This window comes from Notolabrus celidotus, chromosome 24, assembly GCF_009762535.1.
Source record: "Notolabrus celidotus isolate fNotCel1 chromosome 24, fNotCel1.pri, whole genome shotgun sequence".
In the NCBI taxonomy this organism is placed as follows: Eukaryota; Metazoa; Chordata; class Actinopteri; order Labriformes; family Labridae; genus Notolabrus; species Notolabrus celidotus.
In genome coordinates, this window is record NC_048295.1 from 9,080,547 (window position 1) to 9,101,810 (window position 21,264).

The 21,264-nt window shown below is 42.9% G+C and overlaps 1 protein-coding gene across 6 annotated transcripts in view; it reads right to left on the reverse strand.

The window, feature by feature from the left end:
* The window catches only part of kcnh7 (potassium channel, voltage gated eag related subfamily H, member 7), a 116,636-nt gene that overhangs the window by 94,310 nt on the left and 1,062 nt on the right, over nt 1–21,264 (reverse strand). For all 6 annotated transcript variants that reach the window (XM_034677624.1, XM_034677625.1, XM_034677627.1 and 3 more), the window contains exons 2-3: nt 21,040–21,119; nt 18,344–18,433 (exon numbers count right to left, since the gene is read on the reverse strand). The gene's annotated coding sequence lies outside the window, so the exon portion shown is untranslated. The remainder of the gene's footprint in view (nt 1–18,343; nt 18,434–21,039; nt 21,120–21,264) is intronic.

The following is a 21,264-nucleotide window of genomic DNA, read 5'->3' on the forward strand; positions in this document are numbered from 1 at the left end:
CCCCATGTATCGTGCCAGTATCCCGTCCCTGTCGTATGTTGACTTAGAGGCTGCATAGTCAAAGCAATATCTGCACGAATTTGGAACTCTCCAAATTTAGTACCTAACTTATTTTAATGTCTTTTAGTGGATCTTCTGAGGTGCCACAGTGACTTTAAAATTGCAAATGTTGAAGCTTAGAGCCACAAACTGAGCGGCTATATTTGATGAGTTGGGATTGAGATGGTTTTTGTTTACATATTCTTATACACGGAACAAGGGAGTGATACCAACACAGTTCTTGTTAGCAGAATATATTCGTGTACACAGTCTGCACATTGGATTTACCAACTATTAAACTACTGACCAGACGTCTCCCTTTATAACTCATAACTAATATGATGAGTGCAAAGTAAACTTTATGGAAAACAGAACCCATCCCCTTGTCCATTTGAAACATCCCGAGCTGGCTGAATTGCATGACTAACCAAATGGAACTAAACGTAATTAAGATCTACTCAAGGTTAATTTGGTCAGTAATGGCATTAAGTATGTATGGAGTAGCCCTTTTCTAAATACCAGTCCATTAAATCTGTATTATTATGGGATGATACTGAAATGAGACCAAGCATATACACATTAAAAATAATTAGTTTGTTCTGTGTGTTTTTCTTGGAAGAGGATGAGAGGGGGACTGAGGTTGGATTTAATGTTTATTATTGCTAATTGTCTCTATTTAAACATGTCTTTTCACAATCCCCTCCCTCAGTGTGGAACAAGTTATTCATGTCCTTTGGTTGAAATCAATTGGTCGATGTCCACTCATTTGAGCTCCATTCAAAATCCAAATAAAAGACCGTCTTTTCGAAACGGAGCTCTGGTAGGCAAGGAGTGCTTCTTTAAAAAACCGGCATCTCTTCAAGAGAAACAACCTTCCTTTCGCTTATTCATTTCATTTCAAAACTTGGTCCCAGATTGCCCTTAAACAGAGTAATTTTCATATGCCGAAAGCGTTGCTTTGTTGTTGCTTGCAAGGCTAGCTTCTATGAACAGCGTTCTGAAATTACCAAATAATCCATCAAGAGCCAGTGCTTTTCAGAGAGCACTACCTTGTATCAAAGGCTTACCTTGCCTTGTATTCAAATTTCCCCGCATTATTTGACCATTCATTTCTCTAGAATAAAAAAACCTCCGGAAGATATAAAATCTCTGAAAGATGTATTATAATGGAGAAAAATCACTTATTTACTCATGAGTAGCCTTTAATTTATGCTGTCCCTGAACCATCAGCGGCTACTGAATACCCTCTTATCTATTCAACTCTTTATGTGTCCCTTTTTAATATAACATATTAATCTGCCATTGACTGTGTAGTGTTTAAAACAAAACTCCCTCTACACGATAAAGTCGCCATAAGTCTCAGTTTACATGCATGTGTGTGCATGAACGCATGGGAATATTTGTTTAAGGGAGAGATTGTTATCCCTATAGCATTATCAGCTGCAGTTCACACTCCAGTGGCGATTTGAATGCCTGCTTGTGTGTGCACACTGTGGATGCATGTGTGTGTGTGTGTGTGTGTGTGTGTGCAATCACAACATATGCTGGAGTCAGTGGGGAATAGTTTTCCCCAGAGGGTATTCCACACAGCCCTCCAGTCAGTGTCTCAAATTAGAGAGAGCAGCAGCATAGCCGTGCCTCATCCACTTTAATAGCATTTTAACTGTTATTGGAGCTCTTATATATGAGCATTCAGTGATGCTGGTCATGCCGGCACGCCTATGAAAAGGACAGTGCCACAATAGCCTCCAACTGAACTGTGACAGGCCAATTAATGAGCCTTCATTGGGAAACAGTCGTTACATAGGTCACCTAAGAAGTGTAATTAGAATGCATTGTGGATTCTTATTTTTATTGGGAGCGTTAAATTGAAAGAGGGAGCGGGCGCAATCAATGGCGTGTGGTTATAACGATGCAGAGTGATAGATTTGGGTGAAAGGAGAAAAAAAAGAGCCTGTTTATGGAAGAGATGCAAAGAGGCGAGAGTTAGAGCTTGTGTTTTCCACCACACACACACATGCGCACACACATAAATGTCGCCCATGAGGGTTGATAGATGTGTCACAGTGGGGATGTGAATGGGAGCCAATTACATTTATAATGTCAGACGTGGTGCAGAAATTAGCTTCAGTGTTATTATGTGGAAGCTAATTGCAAGGAAATGCTAAAATGATTTAAATCACCAGGGCTATTTGAAGACATTAAGACATTTTGAAGATAGCTACAGCGCTAACAATTTGTACCACCCGCTTTATAATTACATTTAATAGGTTGTCTTATCAGTGCTCGAAAAGTGGATTCGGATTATCGCCAGGCTGGACAGAACAAAATTGTATTTTTTTCCTCTTTTTTTTTTTTTTTTTTAAGTGATGAGTGCCGGCCATTCTGCTCATAGGAGAAGGGAGAGAGATAATATTCCGGGGGTTAAACTCTTGGATTGCCTCTTCAAAAGGTAAAATGAAGCAGAACGCCATTGGCGGGGGCCATGCTTTGTGTTTTCAAGAAGCCAGTCTGGAAGGTCTACTATTGGCATTCACCGCCACTTAACTTTCCACCGCAATAGATTTCCTACAGTATGCAAAGACACATACAGAGCGTGTTGCCAAGCCGTCCTCAGAGTTGACCCCATCCAGCGGCACTGACCTCACCATTGTCGGCGCTCTCAGCATTCAGATTGTATGCTAATAAGGGCAGCGATGGAGGGAAGGGGGAGCTGGAGACATGCTTTGTTATTAAGTGTACGCAACACTTGAGTTGCTGCTGCTTATTAATGTTCAGGGTCTAACACTTGAATGGTTGTGAATTATGTTGGTTTTACAGAGCAAGGCAGAATGTAAGTATTGTCCAGAAAAAAAAAAGATGAGAATTTAAATGGAATCTTTAGAAAAACTTGACTTTTGTTTTGCACTGAGGAGAGACATTTTCCCACCAAATTCATGTCACTCACTACTCTTGCTTTTGAAGGACGATTGGCATTAGGTATAGAGAGATTTATTGTGGAGTCTGGTCTTTAGGCTAGCTGTGCTTTAAGTACTGTCTGTCCTGAATGAGAAAAAGATCTATAGAGGATGTGATGTGGAGAAAGAATCACAGCAAGAGAGCAAACATGATCAGGATGGTACAATTTGCCCTGTTCACATTCATCTGCCACGTTCCCCTAACCTAGCTAACTACCTATTTAATTTGTTCTTTTAGCTTAAAATATGACCAGACTTAAAACCAGTTCTTCAACATTTAGAGTTTTTCAGCTCCATCTGAAGGCCATGAATGAGGAACTTAAACTAGTACAAATATTTACAAGCCAAAGTAATGTAAGCTAACATAAATTCTGTGCTGTGTTCAGGTACCTAATCGCATTTTATCTTGACATATGGCCAGATGTTCTCCGTCTATTTTCTTTTCAGGGACTAATTTCTCATGAAGTGATTAAATCAAACCAATGTTACCTAACATTGAGCAACAAACATCCTGTAACATAGCGGTACAGCATATATCAGCATTCAGCTTCCCTCTCTGAGCATGATGCTGGAAGCAAACAGCCGTCAGGTGGGTATCATCACTTGAAAGGAAGCTGTTAAAGAGGTATTTCCACATTCTGTGAGCGAAGGCAGCCAGAGGCTTAGAGCTCTCTGTCCGCAGCACCTGAAATCCTTATCCACAGGTGTACAATCAGCAACATAAGCAAGAGGCCCTTTACCCTAAGACCACATCATCCGCAGGGCCGGCCATGCAGACCCGGGGTGCCACTCGGAGCTTAGAAGGAGATTAAGGCCCGGATCTGGCGAAGGAGGAAATGTATCATTCATAAAGCAGCGTTTCCTAATGGTGTATGATGTCTGCAGCATGTCTTAACCATTTAACCCCTGGATCAAATTATTCCACTTCAAGTTTGGCTTTTAAGGTTTCACAGTGTGTGTGGGATTTTTACCCAAATTAAAAAATCTTGATCTGATTTTGTGTGTTTTAGTTTTCGAGGCTGCGAGAGAAGCCTTGGGTGTTTGTTCCCTCTTTAGATGTGTGTATGATCTACAGCAGGGAACCTTAACTTGTTTTAGTAATTGCAGCTATTATGTGACACATTTCCCTCCATGATAGTAACAATATTTGTGAGCAGTTTTAAAGGATAAGTCTGGTTATACTTTGCATTTATCTTCTTGTGAACAAATGCCACTAAATCAACCAAGCCTACTCTGCATGCACCTTTTAAAGACCGATATATGTAGTTCTCATGTGTTATTGACCTCCATTGATGCCAACAAATATGACAAATACACATATAATTGACATTCTTAAGATTTGAAACCACTTTTCAAGAGCTTTGAGAAAAATACAGATTAGCAGTAGAACTGTAAATCTAAAAAGACTGATTTTACGCTATCTTAATACTTAAAGCTCCTGTGAGAAACTTTCAGGTGGTGTCGATTTTGGCGCCCCCTGGTGGAGAAAGCAGTACCTCTTATCACCTGTTGTGTTTTCTGATGAAAGATCTCATTCTGCTTCATCAAACGTGCCTCTAATTATACATCTTTGTTGTGGGAAATGTAAATAAAAGCTGTCTTTGGGCCTCATGTGACACCTACCCAGTCGCAGTAGGTAAAGGTATTACAAATAACGATATAGAAGTAATCAATTTAGTCCCTAGTGGTCTGTATGTTGTTTTTTTATGTTATAAGAAGACCTTACTATGAATGCAAGTCTATTTCATTACCAGCTAAAAACTCCCTACTATAGCTTTAATTTCAGTAACAAGATGCCTTAAAGCTCCTGTGAGAAACTTTCAATTTGTGTTGATTTTGGTGCCCCCCTGTGGACAAACAGGACCTCTCATACAAAAATCCTCATCTTTCATTTTAACTGTTAAATGGATCACTCATTATGAGTCTGTGTGGCCGTTTCTGTAGACTAGCCTTTGTCCGACACCTACCCCCCGGCAATGATTTCAGACATTAAAAATAACTACATAAAAATAATCAGTCCTTGTGCTCATGGCGGTGTCTGCTCTTGTAGGTCATAAAGAGGCTTTGGTATTAATTTCAGTCTGTTTTGTGACTAGCTAAAATCTCCTCACAGGAGCTTTAAGGTGTCAAAGTTGTATTAAAGATTCAAAATAAAACAAGGTTTCGTTTTTTACATTGTTACGGATAACCAATTATCATTGATTAGTTCAATTTCGTGACTCTTTAGGATATCCTGAACCCCCCTTATAGAAACACACCTCAAGTGTCACCTACGTTAGCATGTTAGCGTCAGTCAGCAGCAGGAGGGAGGTTTGTGAAACCCCGGGCTGCTGCTGCTGATGAGTCGGCCTTGATTTGAGTGTGGCGGTAATCAAGCTCTGTGTGCAGTTAATTCTATGTTCCATTATGTGCTTACATGCATAGGCACACGGTGAATGATTTCCCCTCACACACACACACACACACACACACACACACACACACACACACACACACACACACAACAGATAGAGCTCTATATGTCTCTCTACCTTCGCTGCTGTGAGTCATTAGCCATTCCAGACGCAGGGTGATCAGCAGAGCCAGCCTGGCCTGAGACAATTAGAGACCCCAGAGGTGGCTGCACATCACAATGAGCCCCGCGGCCATGATTAAAACATCAGCCGCTCTCTATGCAACGCTGACGGAAAAGAGAGAAAAAAGGAGGGAGGGAGGAGATCACTAAAAAGAGATGAAGGGATTGAGAGTTGAGTTCTATCAACTGCCTATGTTCCTGATTAAAAGAGGGGTTTGTACATCATTTTGTGGGCTGGAAAAAGACGTCAAAAGAGGCGCTCATTCATCCTTTATTGTACATAATATTCCCCACGCACACTGTACACACACACACACACACACACACGAGGGAATTCATTTTAAAAAGTCACATGCAACTAGGTTAGAGCATATTCGAATAAGACCACAGCAGCCAGTGGATTACCAGTGCTACAACGCTGCTATCTCCTTTGACATTTGTGGCTTTGATATGTATCTCAGCGAAGGGAGATTTAGATAGCAAATCCCTCAAGTGCTTCAATGAACCCAGGTGTATACTGTTCAAGACGCTGAAAGACACGGGCAACATCACTGGGAGACTACTTGAAACAGGATCTGAGCTTTTTGAAGCGACGAAAAATCATAATTACAAAGAGGAGTCAAGCTCTGTTTAACATGAGGCGAAGGAGTTCAGAGAGTTTAAAGGGTCCGTATGGACGTGACAATTCACATTTAAGACCTCTTATCAGGTATGAATGAAAGACGGTTTGGTAAAATAAGCAATTTATTTCTTAAATAGATTTCCTAATCTGGGTTTTGTGTGTCGTGTTAGCTAACGTTTGCCGTGTCCGAATTTAAAGGCCGCATTTGAAGACATCACATCGGCACATATGTCTCAAATAGAAGGCTCCTTTAAATGCTACCAACACATTTATCCTACTTTTCCCAAGGACAGGAAGGATACATCAGGTGCAACCTTCACCGCCTCACATATCCCATGATTCTTTGCACCTACGATCAAAGTAGACAGCAGAGTCCCAGGGGGTAAAGCACAAAAAAAGAATAATAAAAAAGGCGGATTATGGTTAACTTTCATATCGTTCGCCGTTTAGCCAGCTAGCTACACGTTGCTAGAAGTCAGGGGCAGTGCTATGTGACTCAAGTGTACGGGCAGGAACAGGCGGTGATGCAAACCGAAAACCCTCCGAAGACCAGACCAGGCTACGGAGACTAGCTCTTTCGAAGACTGGGTCCTTTCGAAGGATCCTACCTCTGAATTGGGACACAGCTCTTCTGTTATGGAGCTCTAATTTGTTTTCGTGCCCTCTTATTTGGTCTTGCTAATCTTTTAAGCTTCTTTAACACACAGCTGAGCACACAAAACCAGAACGAATGAACTGCCTAGCTAATTCGTGACAGCAAGTACATTCTTCGGACACGTAACTCTGAGCAGATTACGGGTTCTTCACGAAAAAGGATGTGACGAAATCTTGGTGGTAAACGTACCAAACAAGTAAGATACAATGTTAGCTGGCGTTGGCGTTCATGGTCAGAATTGAAGCCACAGAGGCCAAAATGATACAACTTGTAGTTCCTGGTATGAGGTAAGCACTACAAAACTCTGCATCCTTATAATGCTTCAACTAAATATTATCTTTCATTGGAAACTCTTCGAATAGTGAGTCACCGAAACCCTCTGACTTTGTAAGATGAGACTTGTAAAGTTCCAGACACAAACTTTGTGATACAAGCTTTGAAGTTGTCCAAGTGCCAATGAATGCAACTGCGGTGTCATCATCGGTGTAGACTGCCAGGTACAAATGGTCCAAAAGTATCATAATGGAGCTGATTTAGAAAAAGTACCGCCGTTTTATTGGAAGGTATTTCCATTATTTCGTCCATCCTCGGTAACTTTACAAATCTTTGTGCTGTAGCGACAAAAGGAACTGGTTGATGTGACATTTGGAAACTTAATCTAACATCAGGGGCTGAATCAGTCAGCATAACACTCACTTATTATTGTGTAGCAGGAACACTCAGAATAATGTTCTGACAAAAAAGTACTGAATATCAATTTCTGCTCTATTATCAGCCACAGATACAAAACTGTCTCCAGTCAGGGAACCTATTCACTGAGCTATTCCCTCTGTGGGTTACCCTCCCATCCCCAGTCCTCACTGCCTAGGCCGACCCTCATCTCCCCCTTGCCCCCCCCACCAACCCCGCTCCCCCTACCCTCCCCTTCTCTGGAGCCTGGCTGTCCTCTGATCTGGAGCGACACCGACCACTTACCCACGGCAGCGGTCCTCCCGGAGAAGGTTGAGCTATCCCAGAGTCCCCGCGGTGTGCGAGCCCTCTGTCCCTCTGTTCTTATGGTTCAGTCACCATTGAGCAAAGCCACATGGGAGCTCCACTCCAGCGTCCCCCTAACCCACAGAAGTCTCCACTAAAACTCCCTCAACGCCCACTGTGCGGTGTGTTGTTCTTTTTGTGGAACCAGAGGAAGAGACGTTGCAGGTTTCAACTTTCTAACAAAGCTCCATGAGATGTTTTTTGTCATGTAGACTTATTGACTTTCTTTACTTCTAACTAAGAAAAACGTTAAATGATGCATGATTAGGGAGAAGTTGCTGGTTCAACGTAAATGAAGGGTAAATAACGCCTGTCTGACGCAATTTCGTATCTAATCGGTCTAAGTCGAGGCCGCTGATGCTGTCTCGTTGCATTCCAGACGTTGCTGCATCCCCTCCTGTTCTGACACATGCTATAACGGCTAATTAAATGTGATGGCTGGTATTATTCAATTCGGAAACAGTCGTACCTCAAAGAGCAAAGAAAATTACAAAATTGATTTGATGACAGCTAAATTGCAAGAGAAAGGCCTTGATTTAACCAGCCAATGTAAATGAGTCCAATTTAGAATCGTGTAATGCGGGGCCGGCGGAACGCGGCGGAAAATGATCAGGCCTGGCCAGTCACAGATATTAAAATGAATTATATCTAATCGGAATTTTAGTCACGCTACATTAACTAATAGAAAGTTATTAACATTTCAAGAGCGCGGGGAGGAGAGGGAGGAAGGGAGAAAAAAAAGCTTTTGCCTGCAAAATTAACAGTGGCTGGGCTGACCCGTGGGCCCGCGGATGTGAACACTGTAATGACAGCATAATGGCATATTTACATTTAAAACCGCGCCGGCTAATATTCAGATTCAGAATTAGACGTTAAGTCAAGGAATATTTGGTTTGGCCTCCTGAACTCTCTGCTGAGGGTTTCTCTGATTTCAATACTACAGTCCAACTTTTAATTTCCTTCATATTTCCCAGACTAATCCCTTCTTTTTCATCCTCCCTCCAGTTGTCACTGCTTTCTTTTGTAGCGTGTCTCGCATGTAGCATGCTACAGTAAAGTGCCGTCTCCTTCCCTTGTTCCCTTCTCCTTTCATCTTTTCATTAGTATGTGTATAGAAACGTGTTGTCTCCACCTGTGTTTGTCTTTGTCTCCCTCTCATGATGAGCCCAGCCTGTCATTAAGGCTAGAAGGCCATCCCTGACAGCTATTTTACCTCTGGCAACAGAGTTTTGTATTTTAAGTGTTCCACTTTTATATTAATTTTCTTTGCTCACCAATATCACTTCAGTCTCTCATGCTTCTTCAATCCTCTTCTTTTTCTTTTTTTTTTTTAAGTTCAAGGGCTGTGGAGAACACAGAGGAGCGCTTAAAGACACAGCTTTTGAGGCTGTTGATACCTGCCAGGTTTTGCTAATTTTCAAAGTACAGTGAATAAACCATAATGAAACAGCACCCAACAGTCAGCCAAGGACGGCACGGCATTCAAAGATGTTTCATCGCTTATCACACACTGCCCACCGAGCCATTAGTATTCACAACATATTAGAAGTTTCATGGACATCATACAAGATGAACTCAAAGCGTAGTCAATCCTTAATAAAGGCATCAAAATCTTTCAGTATTCACAAAGTTTGTTTTCATGACCGGGGGTTATTCAAATTCCTGTGTTTTTCAGTGAGTGAATAGAACAATTTACAATCACACATTGTGAGTGAGTGTGTGTGGAACTGTGTGTGTGTGTATGTGTGTGTGTGTGCATCTTTGTGTGTTATTGTTTCTGGGTTTTTTCGCCGGAGTTGGGCTGACCTCTGGCTCTACACGTTCAGCGCCAGACATCACCGCTCCTCTGCTCTCCTCATTTCCACTCCTCCGCTTGTCTGCAGCCGCTCTGTTCATCCGCAGCGAGCGATGAAATTTTTACATAGGACAGACCGGCTGCTTTATAATTTAACACAGTATGGAGCGAGAGCAGCAGCGGATAGCTCGGACTATAGAGGAGTGATATGTTTAATGTTTGATAAATAACTGCGAGGTGGTCGTCGTGGTTTTATAAAGGTGTGTGTGTGTGTGTGTCATCATAAAATGTCTCTGCAGCAGAAATGATATTTGAACGCTTCCTTGTTCGTGTCCTTTCAGGTTGGCACTCTTAGCTTTTGACATTCATGCATGCACGTGTGTGTGTGTACACGTGTGTGTGTGTCAGTGTAAACTAGGTGTCTGTATGCGTGTACGTCTTGCCTGAGCCAGCGGTGGTCTGCTTGTGAAAGAAAAAAAAAAAGAAGCAACAAAGAACGTCTCAGGCTCTGACGTCCAGCCAGCAGACCTTCCTCTCAGCCCACCATCTGCTCCCCAGGTCACCAGACCCACCAACCCACCCATCCACTACCCCCCCCCCCCCCACCCACCCACCCACCCTGTCCCTGCCTGCGAGCTTAGTAACTGGTTTCAATATGCACTGATGTGTGAAGCGCTTAGAGACTGAGCTCTGATTTACTGTCGACTAAAACTTCCCCCCAACAGCTATTTTATAAACACGGCTCCTCAGCGCAGGAGATTCGACTGTCTGGCAACTTACTGCATATTAAGAGTAGAAAAACACCTCGCTGTGACCTCACAGGAGGCGCTTGACATTTGAGTTTTTCTTATAAACATAAAAAAGAAAAAAGAAATGAGGCGTGTTCATGGACAGGTTACATGATTGACACCTAACTCTACTCTGATTTGTGTCAGTGCCTTAATCTGATGGAATCAGCTGATTGTATCGTATTATATTGTTATATTGTTATTATGAACAAGAGTTTACAGAGATCTTTCTCATGGATTTGGAGACATTGGGGTCCTAGCTTTAAAAGTCAACTACATGGTGGCGCTATGGGGAAAAACAGGGGCCCTGTGAAGGCAGTAGAATTTATCTACTGGGGACCATGAATGTCTGTGCAACATGTCGTGACAAGTCATATAAAAGATGTTGAGATATTTCAATCTGAAACTAATGACAGACAGAAGACAAGAAAGTAGAAAAACACTTAGTCATTAAAAGAAATGCTGGATAAATAAATGGAATATTATGAAAAAGTCTATTAGAGTCCACTTAGAGTCAGAATTTGTCAGGTACTCTGCTACTCAGGTGTTTCAAGTGCAGACAGAAGAGGTAGCTTGTGTTAAATGCTCTTACATTTGCAGCAATTTTATCTATTTTATAGAGAAACAGAAAGAGCTGTAATGTAAAGTGTTAAGTGCAGGTTACAGTGTCCTCCAAGCATCTGCCGGCATGAGTCTGAAAACTACCTGCAAACATCTCTAAGATGTTCAAAGTAAATATATGTTTGAGGATTGATGCATCCTGGTGTCTCTAAGGAGCGCAGAGCGGTTTAATTGTTGTTTTCTTGCCTCTTTCTGCGTGCATGGAAAAGTCTCACATACCAATAACTCTCCTCAGCAGCCGTGCTGAGATAGCTCACAGCCTGTTGTTGTACTTCACTTAATTAGACTGCTTCTAATGGTGGGTTTAGGGTCTATTTTTTATGCTGTGGTGTATGAGTGTGTGTCTGTGCATGCTGGAGACCGAGGTGAGCGGCGGGGCACGAGTATGAGCTCGCATGTTTGTGTTTTTGTCAGCGAGCGGAGGTGTCGGCTAACGTGGCGGCGGCGGCTACATCCGTTAGCACCCCATGGAAAAAAAAGCCCCGAACAGTTAGTCTCCCCCCACCACTTTACAAATGAAATCAGTGCTGTGAGGCGGTGGATTAATATCATAAGGAAGGCCAGAGTGGGCCATTAGAGTGGTGTAATGTTGCTCCGGGGCCTTGTGATGGATGGCCATCGGCGCTACGGCCCTATTTGCACACAGTCACCTCTGCGGTGGCCACCATTAGCAGGACATGGGAGGTAAGGGCTAAGGGATGGTGGCGAGGTGGTTGGACCGAGGTTTTTATTAGAGAGGTGTGTGTGTGTGTTTGTACATCTCTGTAAATGCCTGCGTGAGCACATGAGTGTGTTTATATTTGTATGTGCATGAGTTTCTGAAATTACCAACATGTGCGTTTGTGTGTGTGTGTGAGTCGGTGAGTGTGTGTGCGTCGACTCTTCAGCAGACAGATGTTGCGCTCCCCGCCCTCCACTCCATCTAACGTGTCTGTCTCTCTCGGTGGACGGCGGTAGTAGGCAGCAAACACACTCAGTGTAATTAAGACAAATTAGCCCGGATGGCAGCTTGCAATAACAACAACATATGTTGGGAGGTTTGTGTACAGAAGAATACAATCAAAATCATCATTAGCGAATCACTTATAGTAAACAGAATCACATTTTCCACCTTAGAGCTCTTGTCGATTAATAAATGGCTTGATTTCTTTTCATCTATTTATCTCTTTCCTCCCTCCTCGCTCTCTTTGTTTCTTCTTTCCTCTGCGATCAGCGCCTCTGCTTCGTTCTATCTCTCACCACGTCAAGCTATTCGTCCCTCTGCTGCTCATGTGGGTGTAGTTTACAGTGATAATGATGGCATGAACCAGCAACATTTCCAGCGACTGTGGGTTTCTTGATTTGAGATTGGAGTAAACTTTGCAGCTTTGTGTGTTTGATAGGCAGCTACGGATTTATATGGGTGTATTTAGGAGTAAAAGTTGAAAGGTTCCAAGTCCTATGACTGAAGAACTCTTGCAGAAGTTACATTGTTACAATGTCATTTAGCAGAGGCTTTTATCCAAAGCGACGTACATACGAGAACAAGAACAACACAAGCAAAGACATCTACAATGAAGCAACCAAACCATTTAAGACCTTCCATTATCATCATCAACAATTAACATCACCACAATAATGACCAAAGTACCAAGTGCTGGGTCACTCCAGACCTGAACACAGATTCCCAGAGTAGAGCAGGACAGTGCGAGTCAACTGTAGCTGGACGACATGATCTGCTACTGAGGACAACAGTGGAGAACAGTCTAGCTAAGTGCATAGTGCTTCATAAAGAGCTGGGTCTTTAGCTGTCTTTTAAAAGTAGAGAGGGACTCTGCAGATCGAATGGAGAAGTGAGGCAGTGGAGCCAAATCAAGAGGCAACCTCCAGTCTAAAAATATGAGTCCAATGCAGAAGTGCTAGAAACTGCAGTTCATCGAGCGTCCACTAGAGGCTGGCTGCAGAAACACCGGAAACCACATACACACCAATTCAAAAGAGCCGATCTTTACAGCAGAAATAGACATGTTTACAGCCTGGTTCAGAAGACGAGTGTAGTCTGGATAGCTCATTTCTCGATCAACACACACTGTAGGGGGGGTGAATTTTTGTTCTGACGCGGCAATTTCGAAGATATTGTGATTACTAGTCTTCCAATGAGAGGCACAGCTGACTTGATGACAGGTGGGAACACTGTAGCTGTTGGCTAGGAGGCTCAAAGCCCGCCTCATTACGTCACAATCACTCAACAGCAGCAATATGGCCGCCACCGCCAATTGGCCTCAAAACAGGGCTTCAGAAACCGATGGGTGACGTCATGGATACTAAGTCCATTATTTATACAGTCTATGGTCAGCCCCCTGTGTCCTGAGTCCCCCTCATAAATCATAGGTATAGAAACATTCAGTCAACAGCAATCAATTTAAGCAAGCTACAGAACGCAGATGCTGACTTGAGCTCATTGTTCTTGCTAACGCCAGTTTCTTCAAAGTGCACTTTGCAGCTATAATGGTGACAAATTAGACATCAAAACTCATAAATATTAACTACATGTGTGTGGCTGAAGAATGTAACATAACTGGAGATTGGTGATTTTTAAGGGAAGTCAGGGTTTTAGCTGTCTTTTAGAATATTTACATCTGTGCTTTGAATCAAAACCGCAGTAAAGCAATGTTTTTAAAGTCGCAAAATACTTATTTTCCAGCTTTGTAATGTTAAAGTTGAAATGTAACCCATATAAATTGCCATTAGCTTTAAAGAATTGTCCTTTATCTAGAAAGAAACATCCACTTTTACTGCTTGTGTACAGCTGTGGCATTTGTTGCATGAAACAACAACTACCAACAGAGCTAAATTGTATTTAACATTACTAATATCCAATAGTATAGTGACAGTTAGTGTCACTAAAGCTAAAGGCAGATATCTTCCTATCTCTGGCAGGCTTTTCAGTCTGACATATTCCAAGGAACAGGCTCATAAATATGCATATTGATGCTTATATTGATGCAACGCGGCTAAAGCTAGTTCCCACCTTGAACTAAATTAATACGACGCCTTGCTTTCATTTATTTATCTTTACACCCTCGCTAACAGGTTATGTTTCTTTCTGTTGACACTCTTTGATTATCCATCCGTCTTTGTTTCTATCATCTCCTCTCCTTCCCTTCCTCTCCTTCTACTTGTCTTGCTCTATCGCTCTCCATGTCACTCCTCTTCTCTTCACTTCTCTCTCCATCTCCCTAAACATTTCAAAAGAATGAATTACTTTGGGCTGTCACTTGGCCCTGGCCAAGAATTCATTTTTGTGGGTCAAGTGTTTCAAACTGTCATCTTTGACAGGAACCATCTCATACAATAACTACATGGATGGACCTTGACTTGGAGCACTTTCATTTTTTCTCTCTTTCCTCTCCTCTCTTCATATACATGCTAAAAAGATCGCAGCTATTGTTGGTACAGGAGTAGGGCGGGATGGAGAGATAGGAGAGGGGAGGTGAAGAGCGTAACCCTGAAAAGGGCGGAAAAAGCAGGGATCAATACTGGATTAATAGATTCAACTCGACCACATGCAAAGTTATATGAGTGAAAATATCAAGAGCTTTGGGCGAGCCCTGAAATGTTCCAAGGAGAGGATAAAGGAAGACACTCGACACTACAGGAGTGCTGCAACATTTAACTGCACCAAGGTCTTTAACATAACTAATTCATTAAAGAAAGGGAAATGCATAAAAGATTCTGTCTCAATGTGAGTGATTGGGCAAAGATGGCATTGAAGTGAACATAAAGCCTGTGCATGTGTGTGTGTGTGTGTGTGTGTGTGTTAGTGTGTGTTTGCTGGGGACAGCAGGGCTTCAATGGCATTGGACTTGTGCAGACAATCTATTTACAGTGTGCTCAGGGGAGCTTATAAACAAATGTTGAGTAATTTCAGCCAGGAGTAATTACCCTTGCCGCTGACAAGGAGAGTGTGTTAGCACTCCCCTTCACCCTCGGCCCTGTCCAGAAGGCTTCGAGCTTGTGCACAAACACACACTCCCACACACACACGAATGCGCGGACATGCACAGATGCACATTCTCAAAGTGGAGAACTTCCTCGCATACGTGTGGCGTTTGTCCAACAGTCGATAACACAAACACCTCTCCAGCCTTTTGGTTTCACCTCTAGATTTGAGAGCGAGCTGATGAAATTTTCCTGCCTGCTTGTGAAAATGCAGCATGCAGCTTGAAACGGGGGGGAAATAAGCAAACCACACATATATCTGTATGCTAGCTGCTAGCTTAGCACTGTGACACATGTAGCCTGTTCAAAATGTCCAACTGAACACATGAAAGCCCTGTAGCTGCTTCGAGGCCTCTTGGTAACTTATATCTCTCCTAGCTTTAGCTACAAATTTAACAAATGTTCACAAATTTGAGGAAACAAGTGCATTTAGCCGATCTATCGTACACATATATCCTTTTAATATCAAGGTTTTGAGAAAGGTGATGTAATTAAGTCGCAGAAAGCAGTAGGATCTTATCTTATTAGTTTATGAAAACACTAAGGTGGTAGTTTAGGGGATACATCTCTGAAAGCCTTGATATATTTGAGGATTCTTGACTTCTCTTTTCCCCCATAAAGATGCACTCCTTAATCTCCCTCCCTAAGATGAACTCTGGAGCCGCCTTGTAATCGCTGTCAAGGAGAAACTGAGAGAAAACAGTCTGAGAAAAGTAAGAACAAAACAACATAACAAGAGGATCTCTACCTCCGCTCGTTCACCTTCATTAGGATTCAGCAGGCATCGAGACAACAGATCATGTTATCGAATGGAAAAAACAAGCAATCAAAGTCACATTCATTGCTCCATTGTTTTACATTTTAATCATTCGCAAGACTTAATTACAGGATTGAAATGTAACTAACGAACAAGCAAATTAATTTTCACCTCAACCTCTGGAAGGCAAGCGGGCCACATACAGGCTTTATCCCGCCTGATCGATTATGATCTCGCGGCTCAAACGGAATAGATTCCCATGCAAATTCAGCCGGATCAATCCGCATTCCCACAGAATCAATGAAACCGCTTTTTTCCAGAGGAGATTGTATCATTAAGAGATGAGGTGATAAGAACTGGAGAAATAACGCACGATCAGGATAGATTACAGAAATCAAAACCCAGCATAGTTGAGGGTTTGAAATGTAACCAGTGATACAGAGAGGAAGAAGGGAAAGAGGAAGGACTAAGTCTCTGAGGCTGGATCTCTGAACAAACAGTGTCACATGTAATGTAGTGTTGGAACTGTTCAACAATAAGGGGGGTGATTTGTGTGGCATACAAACTGAGCTGAAAAGCTCTGGGATGCTGCACAAGGTTGAATTTCTCTCCCCTTAAAACATCTCAATCCTTTTATCCTAGAAATCAAACATGCCAAAATTTGGAAATATTGAACTTGCCTTACTTTCTGGAGTGAATTCAAAATGTCCAAATTTTTGGCACGTCTGATCTCCAGGATAAAAAGACGGAGGTATCTACACTGCTTTTCTTTTCGCCTGTATTTTCAAGGTGTAGGAGCTTTCTTTAATACTCAGGTGAGGCGAAGCTTTTGATTTGATGTATTACTACTGTTTCAGATCAGAAAAACGTTACAGGGAGGGCCATAGCCAGGTTTCTATAAAGACAAGGGTCAAGGGCCAAGTTAGAGCCAGGGGTGGGTCTAAGAGCTGGCTAGGGGTGGCCATGGCCCCTCAATTTTTTGGGGTGGCCAATCAAGGTGGCTACTTGCTCTATCAGAGGCGGAGCTTATTTGTACACCTTTTGTTAATTCTTTAAATTGTGATTTTGGTCATACATATTTTTATTTTTTATCCTTCCAGATTTAAGCTAATAGATTCAAATATTGCCACTTTTGTGCTACTTTTTAAAGCAGAAAAATACAGGACTGTTACGTCTTGCTGTTACATTTGTGTTCATAGTTAAAGTAGATATGATTAGTGTTTGCTTACAGACATCATTTCTGCCACCCCTGCAAAAGTCACTCCCAATTTCTTGCCACCCCAGTCCAAAAAGAGTCTAGACACACACCTGGTTAGAACACAAATCTTATCTACACATGAAGCTTATATTAAGTAACATTAGCATTCATTAAGACTTCTGTTTTTGCCATAATGACAAATATTAGCTCATATTTGCTGTTCTTTGTGCTCCATTTTTGTTTACCACCAACCCCTAAGTGAAAAATCCTGCTTTTCAGCTGCTGAATTTGCCTTTAAATGCACTAGGTAGTTACTAACTAACATCTTTGCTATTTTAGGCTTCACAGGGAGTGTACAGGGGATTTATTCAAGCTTTGTCAGTCAACACAAATAAAATCAGTATGGAGCAGCCAGAGTCGACAGCCAGAACAAACTGAAAGACACTAAAATGCAATTTATGCTAAAAAACTGCAAAGTGTGGCGCTGTTCTCTGCAGCTTCCTCATGATGAGGGAGCAAGATGACACAGCATAGTCATGTGAATAAAGAATATTGATTACAGCAGCTCTAAGTGCGTTATACTCTTTACAGTGTTACTCTATCGAGTAAATTTAACATAACATGTTTAAAGATTTCTTAATACGTCAAAGAGAGGTAGAAATGTTTAAACTCCAGACCCTAAAAAAAGTCACCTTAATTTAAAATGTCAAGATGATACGGCTCGTAGCTTTCATCATGTTTTGTTTGGGTTAACACGTGTCGAGAAAAGCTTTTCTCACGCTGGAAATCTTGCGTCATCTGGGAACGACACCGAGGTCACCGGTGGGAAAGTCACATTTTCACATTCCAGTGAACAACTTCAATGTCAAACTTGTCTGCTGTGTCCTCCACATCGAGCACAGAGAGAGGAATAAACACTACCACTTCCCCACTTTCCACTTACAGAGTGCGTCATCTGCATATCTACACATTGTGGTTACATCACTGTATACAAGAGTCTATATGCAGCACCTGTGCGTGTTCCTTTAGAATTAAATGTGTACGTCTTTGTCCTCTCTTTGAATAACTTTTCCCCCGGCTGATATAAAATGCTGCGAGGGTGGTGGGCGACGTTAAGCGCCATTGTGTTGCCTTGGCCGAGGACTGCAGGAAGTTGTGTTTGGCACGAGGCCCAGAAGCAAGGTGAGGACAAACACTCCCAACAAACACGCACCGACATCCACAAACCTACGGACGCATATCTGCTACATGGTCCACATTCATAGTGTGTGTGTGTGTGTGAGTGTGTGTGCAGGTGTTTGAACGTGTATCCAGGTCTACCTTTCATCCGTGCAGAGATTTGGAGAGGCAGGCTCCTTAATTCTCCCTTAATTCATTTGTGCTCCAGATTCACTCGGCTGCCGGGATAACCTGGGAATGATAATGAAGAGGAAGGAGGGAGAGGAAAGAGATAGAGTGAGGCAGAGTGAGAGGAGGAGGAGGGGGGGAGAGAGGAAAAAGGACATGAAAACATCACAGCACATGGCTCCTTCTCCTATCTCCCCTTTGAATGTGTTCAGAATGGATTTAGGGCTTTTCACAGAGTCTTTTAAGAGAAGATGGATCTTATTAGCGCTGATTGCTAGTCACAGGACGTTTTCAGCCTCAGGAACCCACCTTACTTAACCCTTTCACAGATGAACAGGGAGAGCAGCACTGAGAGGGATGGTGGTTTGATAGCATTTTATCAAATATGAATTCAGTATTGACTCCACTTATCAAATATGAGTGCTTTAAACGGCGTTACAAATCTTCAGTGTTTGGTCAAAGCCTTGAATCCAGACTGGTGTGTCGATACTGGAAACTCTGTGACAACATGTTTTATCTAAAGACACCTTACATAGAGAGCAGGTCTAGACCGTACTCTTTGTTATATGACATAATGACAGGGGTGTGTCCAGAGACTTGACTTGGGGTGGCTTGCCCTTCAAACCTTGATTGGCCACCCAAGGTGCAAACCTGAAAATTGAACTTGACATTTTGCACAAGCTCGCCTCTCGTGACTTAGGATTGCGTGAGAAGGGGCGCTGGTGGCCTAGCGGTCTAAGCAACCCACATACAGAGGCTACAGTCCTCGTCGCAGGGGTCGCCGGTTTCGATTCCTGGCTGCGACCATTTCCTACATGTCTTCCCCTGCTCTCTACTCCCCACATTTCCTGTCTCTCTTTAGCTGTCCTGTCAAAAAAGGCAAAAAGCCCAAAAATATAACTTGAAGAAATGTATTTATTGTGTGAGAACACTTTGAAGCAACATGGCGGCGTGAAAGTGGTAGGAGATGAAAATGACGTCCCTTTCAGATGTTTTTTTTTTGGGAGGGGGGGGTTGTTCTGTTTTTGGGCAGGAAAATGTGGGGAGCAGAAAGTTGTGGAAGTCATGCAACAAATGGTCAAGGCTGGGAGTCGAACCTGCGACTACTGCGACAAGGACTATAGCTTCTGTGCATGGGGTGCACACTTAAACTGCTAGGCCATCAGCGCCCCCTTTTGGCAATTTTTAAATAATTAAACATCAGCTTAAATGAGGGAAACCGCTGATGATCTCTCCAAGACTGCTATGATGTCACGCTGGTGGGCTACTACCATTACTTTGATTGGTGCTTTATGTTAGCCTGGAATACATCAAACATAATGGACCTCCATATTTTCCTCTGTGACTTTCTATCTGTACGTATTGAAGCAAGGAGACCAAGTCTACTTCCAGGATCTGAGTCTCACTTAATCTACAAGCGAACCTCATTCTTGTTTTTAGGGATATTGTCACTTTTGGCTTCCCTTAATTGAGCCGTTTGCCGTCTTGCTTAAAGAAGTCTCCACAATGGGTTCAATTACTTCCCTGTAACTAATTGATCTCGCCTGAAACAATGGCAGCAGTAGAGTAGTCCCAGCAGGGCGCTGGCCTCCCCCTCCAGGAAACCACACGCAAACACCGCCGCTAATTGAAATTATTTCGATTAATACAAGCTAATCGAGGCTAACTATGCGGCATCACAGTGGGTCATGCAGTCGGAGAGCATCCCTGTTCTCTCCTCCGTCTTCTGTTTGTGCACTGCACCTCTGTGTTTTGACAGTCCGGCCCTCCTCAATACACAAAGCAACAATTCATCCTGCGGAGAAGAACAGGAGGAGAAAAAAAGAGAGAAGGCGCTCGGAGCAGGGCCGATCGATAAACAGAGTCGGAGCTGTGATTTATTTACCGCTGTGTGTTATGTAGAGAGCGAGAGCAAGGGGAGAAGAAAAAGCCTTCTGATATGGCCACAGGCAGCCGACATAATGGGGCCCTCTCAATCTTCAGTGAGTGGCTTGTTGGATTGTCAGGCAGGTTTTCCGCCGCTGTTCAAAAGCGATCAAACCCCCGAGATGCGGGCGACCAGACAGATGATTACTCACTGTAAACGATCCAGGAGGAGTGGAGGAAAAAAAAAAAAAAGAGAGGAATAACTACAGCGGATATTGATGACTCAATAGACTCGGTGACAGACGATTCCATTTGTGTCGAGATAAAGTGTTGACCGTCTCGGATCAATCATAATACGGGGGCTCTTATTGAGCATAAAAACCATGTTTAATGTCATTAAATCCAGATCAGGCTCTCTTCTTTTCTGGAAGTGTACACATATCTGAGCTTGTACAGTAGAACGAGGAGGGAGGAAGAAGCGGGGGGATGGGGGAGTTGTGTTGTTGTTGGGGAGGAGGAGGAGGAGGAGGAGGAGGAGGAAAGGCATGGGTGAACAAGGGGGAAGGAAAAAAAAAAGAAACCTCCGAGGCAATCATTTCTGGCAGAGCGGTGGCAGTCAGTTTTCAGTGTGTGTGTGTGTGTGTCCAAGTGTGTGTTTTGTTTCGTAATTTCAGACGCTTCGGACGCGGCCGACACTCAGAGAGGCCAATAACAGTTTGCAGACTGCTGATGTCATCACATTTTGACAAACTTCTCAATCCGGAGTGACCTTCGAGCCGCCTCACACACACAGACGCACTCACCTCTCTCTCTGCATCCGCTCCACTCTGCTTCATCTCCGGGCAGACGGCGCCACAAGGTGTTCGAGTTGTTGATGGGAGTTCTATGGAGGAGAAGAGTGACATAATAAGATGTTATGATGGAGGGATGAGACATTTATGGATGAGCCTGTTGAATTAATAACGTTTTAAATGACTGGGGCAGGTGGCAGACGGCTGTACATGAATGTGTCTGGTCCTGCTCAAGGT